The 10,074-nt window shown below is 42.7% G+C and overlaps 1 non-coding gene and 27 pseudogenes across 1 annotated transcript; all 28 read right to left on the bottom strand.

The window, feature by feature from the left end:
* Nucleotides 1-208: 208 nt before the first annotated feature.
* LOC134961993 (5S ribosomal RNA) lies at nt 209-327 on the bottom strand (annotated as a pseudogene).
* Nucleotides 328-434: 107 nt separating this feature from the next.
* On the bottom strand, nt 435-553 carry LOC134962118 (5S ribosomal RNA; annotated as a pseudogene).
* A 107-nt stretch (nt 554-660) lies between these two features.
* Nucleotides 661-779, bottom strand: LOC134962438 (5S ribosomal RNA; annotated as a pseudogene).
* A 107-nt stretch (nt 780-886) lies between these two features.
* LOC134964332 (5S ribosomal RNA) lies at nt 887-1,005 on the bottom strand (annotated as a pseudogene).
* Nucleotides 1,006-1,112: 107 nt separating this feature from the next.
* LOC134960328 (5S ribosomal RNA) lies at nt 1,113-1,231 on the bottom strand (annotated as a pseudogene).
* Nucleotides 1,232-1,338: 107 nt separating this feature from the next.
* LOC134961841 (5S ribosomal RNA) lies at nt 1,339-1,457 on the bottom strand. The gene has a single exon (XR_010187970.1). It is a non-coding gene; the product is annotated as a 5S ribosomal RNA (ribosomal RNA).
* Nucleotides 1,458-1,564: 107 nt separating this feature from the next.
* LOC134962367 (5S ribosomal RNA) lies at nt 1,565-1,683 on the bottom strand (annotated as a pseudogene).
* A 107-nt stretch (nt 1,684-1,790) lies between these two features.
* On the bottom strand, nt 1,791-1,909 carry LOC134963397 (5S ribosomal RNA; annotated as a pseudogene).
* A 107-nt stretch (nt 1,910-2,016) lies between these two features.
* On the bottom strand, nt 2,017-2,135 carry LOC134959024 (5S ribosomal RNA; annotated as a pseudogene).
* A 107-nt stretch (nt 2,136-2,242) lies between these two features.
* LOC134959997 (5S ribosomal RNA) lies at nt 2,243-2,361 on the bottom strand (annotated as a pseudogene).
* A 107-nt stretch (nt 2,362-2,468) lies between these two features.
* On the bottom strand, nt 2,469-2,587 carry LOC134960767 (5S ribosomal RNA; annotated as a pseudogene).
* Nucleotides 2,588-2,694: 107 nt separating this feature from the next.
* Nucleotides 2,695-2,813, bottom strand: LOC134961183 (5S ribosomal RNA; annotated as a pseudogene).
* Nucleotides 2,814-2,920: 107 nt separating this feature from the next.
* Nucleotides 2,921-3,039, bottom strand: LOC134962400 (5S ribosomal RNA; annotated as a pseudogene).
* Nucleotides 3,040-6,738: 3,699 nt separating this feature from the next.
* On the bottom strand, nt 6,739-6,857 carry LOC134961157 (5S ribosomal RNA; annotated as a pseudogene).
* Nucleotides 6,858-6,964: 107 nt separating this feature from the next.
* LOC134961070 (5S ribosomal RNA) lies at nt 6,965-7,083 on the bottom strand (annotated as a pseudogene).
* A 107-nt stretch (nt 7,084-7,190) lies between these two features.
* Nucleotides 7,191-7,309, bottom strand: LOC134963704 (5S ribosomal RNA; annotated as a pseudogene).
* A 106-nt stretch (nt 7,310-7,415) lies between these two features.
* On the bottom strand, nt 7,416-7,534 carry LOC134962579 (5S ribosomal RNA; annotated as a pseudogene).
* Nucleotides 7,535-7,641: 107 nt separating this feature from the next.
* On the bottom strand, nt 7,642-7,760 carry LOC134959730 (5S ribosomal RNA; annotated as a pseudogene).
* Nucleotides 7,761-7,867: 107 nt separating this feature from the next.
* On the bottom strand, nt 7,868-7,986 carry LOC134962884 (5S ribosomal RNA; annotated as a pseudogene).
* A 107-nt stretch (nt 7,987-8,093) lies between these two features.
* On the bottom strand, nt 8,094-8,212 carry LOC134962955 (5S ribosomal RNA; annotated as a pseudogene).
* Nucleotides 8,213-8,319: 107 nt separating this feature from the next.
* Nucleotides 8,320-8,438, bottom strand: LOC134961668 (5S ribosomal RNA; annotated as a pseudogene).
* A 107-nt stretch (nt 8,439-8,545) lies between these two features.
* Nucleotides 8,546-8,664, bottom strand: LOC134964135 (5S ribosomal RNA; annotated as a pseudogene).
* Nucleotides 8,665-8,771: 107 nt separating this feature from the next.
* LOC134962410 (5S ribosomal RNA) lies at nt 8,772-8,890 on the bottom strand (annotated as a pseudogene).
* Nucleotides 8,891-8,997: 107 nt separating this feature from the next.
* Nucleotides 8,998-9,116, bottom strand: LOC134962697 (5S ribosomal RNA; annotated as a pseudogene).
* A 107-nt stretch (nt 9,117-9,223) lies between these two features.
* On the bottom strand, nt 9,224-9,342 carry LOC134962516 (5S ribosomal RNA; annotated as a pseudogene).
* Nucleotides 9,343-9,449: 107 nt separating this feature from the next.
* LOC134962506 (5S ribosomal RNA) lies at nt 9,450-9,568 on the bottom strand (annotated as a pseudogene).
* A 107-nt stretch (nt 9,569-9,675) lies between these two features.
* On the bottom strand, nt 9,676-9,794 carry LOC134960985 (5S ribosomal RNA; annotated as a pseudogene).
* Nucleotides 9,795-9,901: 107 nt separating this feature from the next.
* On the bottom strand, nt 9,902-10,020 carry LOC134961347 (5S ribosomal RNA; annotated as a pseudogene).
* Between the last annotated feature and the right edge of the window lie 54 nt (nt 10,021-10,074).

Raw genomic sequence — 10,074 nt, 5'->3', positions numbered from 1 at the left:
TTCCCAGGTGGTTTCCCATCCAAATACTAACCAGGCCCAGCACTGCTTAGTTTCCAAGGTCAGATGAGATTAGGCGTATCCAGTGAGGAGTGGCTGTAGATGAGTTTTGTGGTTTCTGTTAGAACTTTTCTACTTCTAACTACTGGTACATAAATGAATAAGTTTGAAAATGTAATGCATCAACAGAACGGTGTTGGCAGTATAAAAATACCTACAGTACTTTGTATTCCCAGGTGGTCTCCGATCCAAGCACTAACCAGGCCCAACACTGCTTAGCTTCCAAGATCAGATGAGATTGGGTGTATCCAGTGTGGTGTGGCTGTAGATGAGCTTTGTGGTTTCTGTTAGAACTTTTCTACTTCTAGCCACTGGTACATAAATGAATAAGATTGAAAGTGGAATGCTTCAACAGAACGGTGTTGGCAGTATAAAAATACCTGCAGCACCTTGTATGCCCAGGTGGTCTCCCATCAAAGTACTAACCAGTCCCAACACTGCTTAGCTTCCAAGATCAGATGAGATTGGGCATATCCAGTGTGGTGTGGCTGTAGATGAGCTTTGTGGTTTCTGTTAGAACTTTTCTACTTCTAACTACTGGTACATAAATGAATAAGTTTGAAAATGGAATGCATCAACAGAACGGTGTTGGCAGTATAAAAATACCTACAGCACCTCGTATTCCCAGGTTGTCTCCCACCAAAGTACTAAACAGGCCCAACACGGCTTAAATTCCAAGATCAGATGAGATTGGGCGTATTCAGTGTGGTGTGGCTATAGATGAGCTTTGCGGTTTCTGTTAGAACTTTTCTACTTCTAACTACTGGTACATAAATTAATAAGTTTGAAAATGGAATGCATCAACAGAACAGTGTTGGCAGTATAAAAATACCTACAGCACCTTGTATTCCCAAGTGGTCTCCCATCCAAGTACTAACCAGGCCCAACACTGCTGAGCTTCCAAGGTCAAATGATATTGGGCAGATCCATTGTGATGTGGCTGTAGATGAGCTTTGCGGTTTCTGTTAGAACTTTTCTACTTCTAACAACTTGTACATAAATTAATAAGTTTGAAAATGGAATGCATCAACAGAACGGTGTTGGCAGTATAAAAATACCTACAGCACCTCGTATTCCCAGGTGGTCTCCCACCAAAGTACTAAACAGGCCCAACACTGCTTAGCTTCCAAGATCAGATGAGATTGTCCGTATCCAGTGTGGTGTGGCTGTAGATGAGCATTGTGGTTTCTGTTAGAACTTTTCTACTTCTAACTACTGGTACATAAATTAATAAGTTTGAAAATGGAATGCATCAACAGAACGGTGTTGGCAGTATAAAAATACCTACAGCACCTTGTATTCCCAGGTGGTCTCCCATCCAAGTACTAACCAAACCCAACACTGCTTAGCTTCCAAGATCAGATGAGATTGGGCGTATCCAGTGTGGTGTGGCTGTAGATGAGCTTTGTGGTTTCTGTTAGAACTTTTCTACTTCTAACTACTGGTACATAAATTAATAAGTTTGAAAATGGAATGCATCAACAGAACGGTGTTGGCAGTATAAAAATACCTACAGCACCTTGTATTCCCAGGTGGTCTCCCATCCAAGTACTAACCAGGCCCAACACTGCTGAGCTTCCAAGGTCAAATGATATTGGGCAGATCCAGTGTGGTGTGGCTGTAGATGAGCTTTGCGGTTTCTGTTAGAACTTTTCTACTTCTAACTACTGGTACATAAATGAACAAGTTTGAAAATGGAATGCATCAACAAAACGGAGTTGGCAGTATAAAAATATCTGCAGCACCTTGCATTCCCAGGTGGTTTCCCATCCAAATACTAACCAGGCCCAGCACTGCTTAGTTTCCAAGATCAGATGATATTGGGCGTATCCAGTGTGGTGTGGCTGTAGATGAACTTTGCGGTTTCTGTTAGAACTTTTCTACTTCTAGCTACTGGTACATAAATGAATAAGTTTGAAAATGAAATGCATCAACACAATGGTGTTGGCAGTATAAAAATACCTTCAGCACCTTGTATTCCCAGGTTGTCTCCCATCCAAGAACTAACCAGGCCCAACACTTCTTAGTTTCCAAGATCAGATGATATTGGGCGTATCCAGTGTGGTGTGGCTGTAGATAAGCTTTGTGGTTTCTGTTAGAACTTTTCTACTTCTAACTACTGGTACATAAATTAATAAGTTTGAAAATGGAATGCATCAACAGAACGGTGTTGGCAGTATAAAAATACCTACAGCACCTCGTATTCCAAGGTGGTCTCCCATCCAAGTACTAACCAAGCCCAACACTTCTTAACTTCCAAGATCAGATGAGATTGGGCGTATCCAGTGTGGTGAGGCTGTAGATGAGCTTTGTTGTTTCTGTTAGAACTTTTCTACTTCTAACTACTGGTACATAAATTAATAAGTTTGAAAATGGAATGCATCAACAGAACGGTGTTGGCAGTATAAAAATACCTACAGCACCTCGTATTCCCAGGTGGTCTCCCACCAAAGTACTAAACAGGCCCAACACTGCTTAGCTTCCAAGATCAGATGAGATTGTTCATATCCAGTGTGGTGTGGCTGTAGATGAGCTTTGTGGTTTCTGTTAGAACTTTTCTACTTCTAACTACTGGTACATAAATGAATAAGTTTGAAAATGAAATGCCTCAACACAACGGTGTTGGCAGTATAAAAACACCTGCAGTACCTTGAATTCCCAGGTGGTCTCCCATCAAAGTACTAACCAGTCCCAACACTGCTTAGCTTCCAAGATCAGATGAGATTGGGCGTATCCAGTGTGGTTTGGCTGTAGATGAGTTTTGTGGTTTCTGTTAGAACTTTTCTACTTCTAACTACTGGTACATAAATTAATAAGTTTGAAAATGGAATGCATCAACAGAACGGTGTTGGCAGTATAAAAATACCTACAGCACCTCGTATTCCCAGGTGGTCTCCCACCAAAGTACTAAACAGACCCAACACTGCTTAGCTTCCAAGATCAGATGCGATTGTCCGTATCCAGTGTGGTGTGGCTGTAGTTGAGCTTTGTGGTTTCTGTTAGAGATGAGCGCCTGAAATTTTTCGGGTTTTGTGTTTTGGTTTTGGGTTCGGTTCCGCGGCCGTGTTTTGGGTTCGACCGCGTTTTGGCAAAACCTCACCGATTTTTTTTTGTCGGATTCGGGTGTGTTTTGGATTCGGGTGTTTTTTTCAAAAAACACTAAAAAACAGCTTAAATCATAGAATTTGGGGGTCATTTTGATCCCAAAGTATTATTAACCTCAAAAACCATAATTTACACTCATTTTCAGTCTATTCTGAATACCTCACACCTCACAATATTATTTTTAGTCCTAAAATTTGCACCGAGGTCGCTGTGTGAGTAAGATAAGCGACCCTAGTGGCCGACACAAACACCGGGCCCATCTAGGAGTGGCACTGCAGTGTCACGCAGGATGTCCCTTCCAAAAAACCCTCCCCAAACAGCACATGACGCAAAGAAAAAAAGAGGCGCAATGAGGTAGCTGTGTGAGTAAGATTAGCGACCCTAGTGGCCGACACAAACACCGGGCCCATCTAGGAGTGGCACTGCAGTGTCACGCAGGATGTCCCTTCCAAAAAACCCTCCCCAAACAGCACATGACGCAAAGAAAAAAAGAGGCGCAATGAGGTAGCTGTGTGAGTAAGATTAGCGACCCTAGTGGCCGACACAAACACCGGGCCCATCTAGGAGTGGCACTGCAGTGTCACGCAGGATGGCCCTTCCAAAAAACCCTCCCCAAACAGCACATGACGCAAAGAAAAAAAGAGGCGCAATGAGGTAGCTGTGTGAGTAAGATTAGCGACCCTAGTGGCCGACACAAACACCGGGCCCATCTAGGAGTGGCACTGCAGTGTCACGCAGGATGTCCCTTCCAAAAAACCCTCCCCAAACAGCACATGACGCAAAGAAAAAAAGAGGCGCAATGAGGTAGCTGTGTGAGTAAGATTAGCGACCCTAGTGGCCGACACAAACACCGGGCCCATCTAGGAGTGGCACTGCAGTGTCACGCAGGATGTCCCTTCCAAAAAACCCTCCCCAAACAGCACATGACGCAAAGAAAAAAAGAGGCGCAATGAGGTAGCTGTGTGAGTAAGATTAGCGACCCTAGTGGCCGACACAAACACCGGGCCCATCTAGGAGTGGCACTGCAGTGTCACGCAGGATGTCCCTTCCAAAAAACCCTCCCCAAACAGCACATGACGCAAAGAAAAAAAGAGGCTTTTTACTGATATTTGGTGTTTTGGATTTGACATGCTCTGTACTATGACATTGGGCATCGGCCTTGGCAGACGACGTTGCTGGCATTTCATCGTCTCGGCCATGACTAGTGGCAGCAGCTTCAGCACGAGGTGGAAGTGGATCTTGATCTTTCCCTAATTTTGGAACCTCAACATTTTTGTTCTCCATATTTTAATAGGCACAACTAAAAGGCACCTCAGGTAAACAATGGAGATGGATGGATTGGATACTAGTATACAATTATGGACGGGCTGCCGAGTGCCGACACAGAGGTAGCCACAGCCGTGAACTACCGCACTGTACTGTGTCTGCTGCTAATATATAGACTGGTTGATAAAGAGATAGTATACTCGTAACTAGTATGTATGTATAAAGAAAGAAAAAAAAACCACAGTTAGGTGGTATATACAATTATGGACGGGCTGCCGAGTGCCGACACAGAGGTAGCCACAGCCGTGAACTACCGCACTGTACTGTGTCTGCTGCTAATATATAGACTGGTTGATAAAGAGATAGTATACTCGTAACTAGTATGTATGTATAAAGAAAGAAAAAAAAACCACGGTTAGGTGGTATATACAATTATGGACGGGCTGCCGAGTGCCGACACAGAGGTAGCCACAGCCGTGAACTACCGCACTGTACTGTGTCTGCTGCTAATATATAGACTGGTTGATAAAGAGATAGTATACTCGTAACTAGTATGTATGTATAAAGAAAGAAAAAAAACCACGGTTAGGTGGTATATACAATTATGGACGGGCTGCCGAGTGCCGACACAGAGGTAGCCACAGCCGTGAACTACTGCACTGTACTGTGTCTGCTGCTAATATATAGACTGGTTGATAAAGAGATAGTATACTCGTAACTAGTATGTATGTATAAAGAAAGAAAAAAAAAACACGGTTAGGTGGTATATACAATTATGGACGGGCTGCCGAGTGCCGACACAGAGGTAGCCACAGCCGTGAACTACCGCACTGTACTGTGTCTGCTGCTAATATATAGACTGGTTGATAAAGAGATAGTATACTCGTAACTAGTATGTATGTATAAAGAAAGAAAAAAAAAACACGGTTAGGTGGTATATACAATTATGGACGGGCTGCCGAGTGCCGACACAGAGGTAGCCACAGCCGTGAACTACCGCACTGTACTGTGTCTGCTGCTAATATATAGACTGGTTGATAAAGAGATAGTATACTCGTAACTAGTATGTATGTATAAAGAAAGGAAAAAAAACCACGGTTAGGTGGTATATACAATTATGGACGGGCTGCCGAGTGCCGACACAGAGGTAGCCACAGCCGTGAACTACCGCACTGTACTGTGTCTGCTGCTAATATAGACTGGTTGATAAAGAGATAGTATACTACTAATATTATATACTGGTGGTCAGGTCACTGGTCACTAGTCACACTGGCAGTGGCACTCCTGCAGCAAAAGTGTGCACTGTTTAATTTTAATATAATATTATGTACTCCTGGCTCCTGCTATAACCTATAACTGGCACTGCAGTAGTGCTCCCCAGTCTCCCCCACAATTATAAGCTGTGTGAGCTGAGCAGTCAGACAGATATATAATATATATATAGATGATGCAGCACACTGGCCTGAGCCTGAGCAGTGCACACAGATATGGTATGTGACTGACTGAGTCACTGTGTGTATCGCTTTTTTCAGGCAGAGAACGGATATATTAAATAAACTGCACTGTGTGTCTGGTGGTCACTCACTATATAATATATTATGTACTCCTGGCTCCTGCTATAACCTATAACTGGCACTGCAGTAGTGCTCCCCAGTCTCCCCCACAATTATAAGCTGTGTGAGCTGAGCAGTCAGACAGATATATATAATATTATATATAGATAATAGATGATGCAGCACACTGGCCTGAGCCTGAGCAGTGCACACAGATATGGTATGTGACTGAGTCACTGTGTGCTGTGTATCGCTTTTTTCAGGCAGAGAACGGATTATAAATAAAAGTGGTGGTCACTGGTCACTATCAGCAAAACTCTGCACTGTACACTACTGAGTACTCCTAATGCTCCCCAAAATTAGTAAATCAAGTGTCTCTCTAATCTATTCTAATTCTAAACGGAGAGGACGCCAGCCACGTCCTCTCCCTATCAATCTCAATGCACGTGTGAAAATGGCGGCGACGCGGGCTCCTTATATAGAATCCGAGTCTCGCGATAGAATCCGAGCCTCGCGAGAATCCGACAGCGTCATGATGACGTTCGGGCGCGCTCGGGTTAACCGAGCAAGGCGGGAAGATCCGAGTCGCTCGGACCCGTGAAAAAAAACATGAAGTTCGGGCGGGTTCGGATTCAGAGAAACCGAACCCGCTCATCTCTAGTTTCTGTTAGAACTTTTCTACTTCTAACTACTAGTAAATAAATGAAATAGTTTGAAAATGGAATGCATCAACAAAACGGAGTTGGCAGTATAAAAATATCTGCAGCACCTTGCATTCCCAGGTGGTTTCCCATCCAAATACTAACCAGGCCCAGCACTGCTTAGTTTCCAAGGTCAGATGAGATTGGGCATATCCAGTGAGGTGTGGCTGTAGATGAGTTTTGTGGTTTCTGTTAGAACTTTTCTACTTCTAACTACTGGTACATAAATGAATAAGTTTGAAAATGTAATGCATCAACAGAACGGTGTTGGCAGTATAAAAATAACTACAGTACTTTGTATTCCCAGGTGGTCTCCCATCAAAGTACTAACCAGTCCCAACACTGCTTAGCTTCCAAGATCAGATGAGATTGGGCGTATCCAGTGTGGTGTGGCTGTAGATGAGCTTTGTGGTTTCTGTAAGAACTTTTCTACTTCTAACTACTGGTACATAAATGAATAAGTTTGAAAATGGAATGCATCAACAGAACGGTGTTGGCAGTATAAAAATACCTACAGCACCTCGTATTCCCAGGTTGTCTCCCACCAAAGTACTAAACAAGCCCAACACGGCTTAAATTCCAAGATCAGATAAGATTGGGCGTATCCAGTGTGGTGTGGCTATAGATGAGCTTTGCGGTTTCTGTTAGAATTTTCTACTTCTAACTACTGGTACATAAATTAATAGGTTTGAAAATGGAATGCATCAACAGAACAGTGTTGGCAGTATAAAAATACCTACAGCACCTTGTATTCCCAAGTGGTCTCCCATCCAAGTACTAACCAGGCCCAACACTGCTGAGCTTCCAAGGTCAAATGATATTGGGCAGATCCAGTGTGGTGTGGCTGTAGATGAGCTTTGCGGTTTCTGTTAGAACTTTTCTACTTCTAACAACTTGTACATAAATGAACAAGTTTGAAAATGGAATGCATCAACAGAACGGTGTTGGCAGTATAAAAAGATCTACAGCACCTTGTACTCCCAGGTGGTCTCACATCCAAGTACTAACCAAGCCCAACACTGCTTAGCTTCCAAGATCAGATGAGATTGGGCATATCCAGTGTGGTGTGGCTGTAGATGAGCTTTGTGGTTTCTGTTAGAACTTTTCTACTTCTAACTACTGGTACATAAATTAATAAGTTTGAAAATGGAATGCATCAACAGAACGGTGTTGGCAGTATAAAAATACCTACAGCACCTCGTATTCCCAGGTGGTCTCCCACCAAAGTACTAAACAGGCCCAACACTGCTTAGCTTCCAAGATCAGATGAAATTGTTCGTATCCAGTGTTGTGTGGCTGTAGATGAGCTCTGTGGTTTCTGTTAGAACTTTTCTACTTCTAACTACTGGTACATAAATGAATAAGTTTGAAAATGGAATGCATCAACAGAACGGTGTTGGCAGTATAAAAATACCTGTTGCACCTTGTATTCCCAGGTGGTCTCCCATCCAAATACTAACCAAGCCCAACACTGCTTAGCTTCCAAGATCAGATGAAATTGGGCGTATCCAGTGTGGTGTGGCTGTAGATAATCTTTATGGTTTCTGTTAGAACTTTTCTACTTCTAACTACTGGTAAATAAATGAAAAAGTTTGAAAATGGAATGCATCAACAAAACGGAGTTGGCAGTATAAAAATATCTGCAGCACCTTGCATTCCCAGGTGGTTTCCCATCGAAATACTAACCAGGCCCAGCACTGCTTAGTTTCCAAGATCAGATGAGATTGGGCGTATCCAGTGTGGTGTGGCTGTAGATGAACTTTGCGGTTTCTGTTAGAACTTTTCTACTTCTAGCTACTGGTACATAAATGAATAAGTTTGAAAATGAAATGCATCAACAGAATGGTGTTGGCAGTATAAAAATACCTCCAGCAACTTGTATTCCCAGGTTGTCTCCCATCCAAGTACTAACCAGGCCCAACACTACTTAGCTTCCAAGAACAGATGAAATTGGGCGTATCCAGTGTGGTGTGGCTGTAGATAAACTTTGTGGTTTCTGTTAGAACTTTTCTACTTCTAACTACTGGTACATAAATTAATAAGTTTGAAAATGGAATGCATCAACAGAACGGTGTTGGCAGTATAAAAATACCTACAGCACCTCGTATTCCCAGGTGGTCTCCCACCAAAGTACTAAACAGGCCCAACACTGCTAAGCTTCCAAGATCATATGAGATTGTTCGTATCCAGTGTGGTGTGGCTGTAGATGAGCTTTGTGGTTTCTGTTAGAACTTTTCTACTTCTAACTACTGGTAAATAAATGAAAAAGTTTGAAAATGGAATGCATCAACAAAACGGAGTTGGCAGTATAAAAATATCTGCAGCACCTTGCATTCCCAGGTGGTTTCCCATACAAATACTAACCAGGCCCAGCACTGCTTAGTTTCCAAGATCAGATGAGATTGGGCGTTTCCAGTGTGGTGTTGCTGTAGATGAACTTTGCGGTTTCTGTTAGAACTTTTCTACTTCTAGCTACTGGTACATAAATGAATAAGTTTGAAAATAGAATGCATCAACAGAATGGTGTTGGCAGTATAAAAATACCTCCAGCACCTTGTATTCCCAGGTTGTCTCCCATCCAAGTACTAATCAGGCCCAACACTTCTTAGCTTCCAAGATCAGATGAGATTGGGCGTATCCAGTGTGGTGTAGCTGTAGATGAGCTTTGTGGTTTCTGTTAGAACTTTTCTACTTCTAACTACTGGTACATAAATAAATAAGTTTGAAAATGGAATGCATCAACAGAACGGTGTTGGCAGTATAAAAATACCTACAGCACCTCGTATTCCCAGGTGGTCTCCCACCAAAGTACTAAACAAGCCCAACACTGCTTAGGTTCCAAGCTCAGATGAGATTGTTCGTATCCAGTGTGGTGTGGCTGTAGATAAGCTCTGTGGTTTCTGTTAGAACTTTTCTACTTCTAACTACTGGTACATAAATGAATAAGTTTGAAAATGGAATGCATCAACAGAACGGTGTTGGCAGTATAAAAATACCTGCAGCACCTTGTATTCCCAGGTGGTCTCCCATCCAAATACTAACCAAGCCCAACACTGCTTAGCTTCCAAGATCAGATGAAATTGGGCATATCCAGTGTGGTGTGGCTGTAGATAATCTTTATGGTTTCTGTTAGAACTTTTCTACTTCTAACTACTGGTAAATAAATGAAAAAGTTTGAAAATGGAATGCATCAACAAAACGGAGTTGGCAGTATAAAAATATCTGCAGCACCTTGCATTCCCAGGTGGTTTCCCATCCAAATACTAACCAGGCCCAGCACTGCTTAGTTTCCAAGATCAGATGAGATTGGGCGTATCCAGTGTGGTGTGGCTGTAGATGAACTTTGCGGTTTCTGTTAGAACTTTTCTACTTCTAGCTACTGGTACATAAAT

The sequence above is a fragment of the Pseudophryne corroboree genome, chromosome 9, assembly GCF_028390025.1.
Source record: "Pseudophryne corroboree isolate aPseCor3 chromosome 9, aPseCor3.hap2, whole genome shotgun sequence".
Taxonomy (NCBI): domain Eukaryota; kingdom Metazoa; phylum Chordata; class Amphibia; order Anura; family Myobatrachidae; genus Pseudophryne; species Pseudophryne corroboree.
This window is presented reverse-complemented; position numbering and strand designations above follow the sequence as displayed.